The following is a 4,354-nucleotide window of genomic DNA, read 5'->3' as shown; positions in this document are numbered from 1 at the left end:
GACTCATCCCCACATCTCCCTTTACAATTTTAAATGTTTTTTTATACCTAAGAACATAATATACAGTTAAAAAAAAATTCAAACCTTATGAAGATCCCTCTTTAATGCTATACTCATCCATGGTAATTTCTATTGTTCAAACATTTAACTTATATGAGCGCACTTACTTATTATTAACTAAATCATATTTTATTCATTCACCACAGACAATATGTCAGCTTTGAAGAACATCTGAACAATAAAGTAAGTACAAAGGTTGGGAGTGTAACAACAGAATGCCATTTGGGAGGAACAGGAGTGACACCAAATATAGTTTCTTTGACTACACAGAATTGTTAGTATCTGCAGTAAAACACAAATTAGAGTTTATCTCGTAATCTAAGATCAAGCAAAAAACCTTTTTAAGTGAGATAGTTTAGGACCTGATCCAACTAATCCTTTGTTATGCTTGTACTTTATGGTATGGTTCAGGTATCCAGCTAAACCATCAAATAAAAAAAGCTGCATTGTGTCATGTACTATATGAATACGGTCCTACAGACTTTTCCAGTATTTTAGAAGGGTTTAGTTTAAAATATCAAAGGAAATATTTTTGTAGTATTTTCCCAGCTCCTTGGACTTATAGAGAGAGGTGACATAAACCATTACTTAGTAGACCCCCAAAGTAAGTTTTGGAGAGACTAGTTTGAGAGATTTGAGTTTAATCATAAACTCCACCAGCAGTAACATCTCTTCACATCTCCTGCAGTCCCACCCATGTTGCTCATCAGAGGTGCAATTTTTCATGCTTTGTCCATGTACAAAAGTTTCGAGGCTTTAGTGGTATGTCCAAACTGCTACATCCAGTTGGCGTACCATTATAATTGCAAGGTAGAAGGGGTGGGATGTTCTAGTTTCCAGCTTCATTTTCTGACTTCCTGCACAGGAGGGAGTTTTTTAATTGAACCAGCTGTTTGCACAGGGAATGCGATTTAGTTCAAAAGCCAACAGCTCATTTCTTTTTATAAGGATGTCCATGCCTTCATTATATCATCTGTTCAATCTAGGACGCATCCCTTGGAAGAATAGTTTAACCATCATCCAATAATCATATTCCCTCATGGATCAATTTCTCTTTGTTGGGACCTTCATCCTATTGCAACATATATTATTTTGTAGCAACTCAGATACTTGTCCTCTTTTGATAGATATCAGTACCATGCTTGGTACAAAAAAAGCCGTATAAGATGGTCTCCTGGTCACTGTCGTTATACAGATTGTTTGTTTTCCAAAATCCTTTCTCCCCTTTTTATTGTGCAACTTTACCTGATATAGTTTCTGCTTCCTGACAGTTTTTTGCATGTTACAGCGTTCACTAATGAGATCTGATTCTGAAGTTGTTCTACCAACTGTTCTATTAGTTGTTTTAATATCTGATATGTTATTCAGCAAGGCCTTGAGTTGCATTTATCAAAGCCTCAGTTGATTTTTCATGTTTCTCCATCACCAGTTAAAATTGATCCTTCCACAGGTCATGGCATCTACCTAAATGGGAGTTTTTAACTATATTACCAATTTCCCATGGGATAGACTTTTTCCATACCATATCACCAAAGTTATAGACACTCACATGTTCTGTAGTACCAGGCAAATAGCAGGATATTTACCAAACATTCTCATAGTCTCTCTATAAAATTGAAAGCCTAAGAGGTCTCAAATCTCTGAACTGTACTTTTGCTTGGGAGTGCCTGGAACAATCTATACTGACAAAAGACAGCTTTGCTGGTGTAGCTGTACAACTGAAGCTTTCCAAGGGTTAACCTCTCCCAAGGTTGGGCCCATGACTAGTGCAGGAGAAAGAGAGAGGTAGGGTCCACTCTACAGAGACAAACTAGTTCCAGGGAACCAGTGTTGGACATGGACACTGTTTACAATGGGGTTTTAACAGATACCAGCTAACAGGCTTGAAATGATATCCTTTACCGTCAGACAATGATTAGACTGCTTGGAGCTCTGAGCAGCTGACTCCATCCAATTGCAAATGCTTTAGGTCTATGTCAGATGGTTAGTTTGTGCCTAGGTTGACTACAGATAAGCTTGGTCTCTTGCAATGGACTTAATGATTAATGCAGTAGTTCTCAACTTTATTAGATTCAAGGCAGCCCCCCCATAATGTTTGAAAATTGAGACCTCCTTTCAAAAAGTAATTAATTTACATTACTTGCCTCCTTGTAGAGGCTGGGCAGTAGGGGTGGGAGGAGTGGCCAGCTTGAGCCTGAACTTTTCTGCTAACCTTCTTACATTTTGTGGCACCCTTCAAAGGATCTTGCAGCACCCCAAAGTGCTATGGCACCCTAGTTGAGAATCTCTGAATCAAATTCATGTTAAACTTGGTTTCAGGGAACCAAACATGGTCTGTGCCATTTATACAGCTGTGGCTTAAAGGATGTAGAGTAGAAGCTGACAGGTATTGAATCCCTAGGGGCAGAATGGCTAGGCATTGCATGGACCACAGTTATAAAATATAATTGTGAGCTGGGGCTTTAACCACAGTGGAAGGAAGGATCTCTAGCTTTAAAATGGAAAGATACATGTTTGGAAGGGAAATAATTGACATTTCATTTCACAAGATTAAGTTTCTGGGTCTCTTGGGCTACAGACAGACATTCAAAAAGCCTGAGCCTGAATTGATTCAATCTTTGCAGGTTAGTTTAACTTGCAAAGCTTGAACCAATTTGGAGGTGGATAGACATTCCCTTTTCATTCCAGAAACGCAGGCAGATGCCTGCAGTGGCTCAGGCAAGAAGTTAGGGAGTCATAAGCACAGTGCTGAGCTGAGGGGGCACGTGGCTCGGCTCTGGTTGGATGCTCTGCTTAGGGAGGGGTTCCTGCCCCTCCTCCTGACCAGTGTGGGAGCCAGCAGGGAGTTGATAAGAGAGCATTGAGTTATACAGCACAGAGTTACACAGGGAATTGTTAGCATTTATTAACCCATCAAACAGAACAAAGCTTTTCTCCCTTACTTCAAGTTCTTCTTAAACAATTTTTTTCAAGGAAGGAATGGAGGGACATTACCAGCTACCTGTTGATTAGCTCCAACAAGCCCTAAGCCAACACTGTCCTATCTACCTTTGTCCCATCTCCCACAGCATGGACTGTAGCCAGCACGTAGTATGCTAGCTAATGCTGAGAGGTATCTGTGCAAGGCAGAGGGGAGGGAGAATCCCTGCTTCAGCAGAGTAATGAGGAAGGTGGGGGAGTAGGAGGAAGCCAGGCAGACCCCTTTGTACATGCAGTCTCTGCCTGAGCTGCAGCCAGGGAGCAGAGGGGAAGGGTGCCCCGCCCAGCCCAGAGAGCATGCTGGTGACTCCGATTTAACTTAAACCAGGAAGAGGTCCGAGACAGACATTGCATAAATAGGTTTGACCCAAATCAGTTAAGTCTGATACTACATTCAGCCAGGTATATCTCAAACCACTTTAAGCCATTTTCAAACTGGTTTATGTGCACTGAACATCTGTTTTGTTACAGGTTTAAACCAGTTTCTGATCACTTAAACTGACTTATGTGTAATCTCTGTCCCTAGCCTTGGTGAAAGACAGGGATTGCGGGTTGAAGCCCCAGATTTAAAGTGCTTCTGGACTATATTTAGGGGTGCAGCAGCTAAAACTCCTAAATTTCAACTTTAAAAAATATTTTTAAACTTTCACATTTCTAACTTAAATAATTATACTTTATGCTGTCCTAACACGTCTATTTACTTAGAATCTTAACTCTTAGTCTAAAACTTTTGTTTAGAGGTTTCCGTCCTCTTCCCAAATAATCTTGGCATTGCAAAAACTGGAGTTGCAGAGCAACTCACTTAGTATATTTTGATGCCCTAGTTATCACTGAGTAAATGCAATAACATTTAGAATTCCCAGACCAAAATAGCAAAGCATTCAGATCAAATGGATCAGAAGACTGTTCAGAAGTACAGTTGTGTGTAGTCACAAGGTCATACAACACTCAGAAAAAAATTCTGCTCCAGATAATTATGACCAAGTTTTCCATAACTCTCAGAAAAGTAGGGGGGAAGGGGGATGTGTGTAAAGTCAGGTCTCAATAGAAACTGCTATGCTATGCTCAAGTGATTTGCTGAAGTGGAGAATCTTCTCTAACTCCACCAGCAGTTCATTTTTATGAATTTTTTTTTGATACTACTAAAATACTTGAATCTCAGAACCATGTGTAGGGGCTTCTGCTGTGTAAGGCAAGAAGTTCTTATACTGTGTAACTAATCCTTTCATTAACATTTCTATCTTTCTTACTTCATCTGTATAATTCATGACTTACTGATGAATATCATACTTTAAACATCACAATTAAGCCAATA

This window comes from Alligator mississippiensis, chromosome 3, assembly GCF_030867095.1.
Source record: "Alligator mississippiensis isolate rAllMis1 chromosome 3, rAllMis1, whole genome shotgun sequence".
Classification (NCBI taxonomy): domain Eukaryota; kingdom Metazoa; phylum Chordata; order Crocodylia; family Alligatoridae; genus Alligator; species Alligator mississippiensis.
This window is presented reverse-complemented; position numbering follows the sequence as displayed.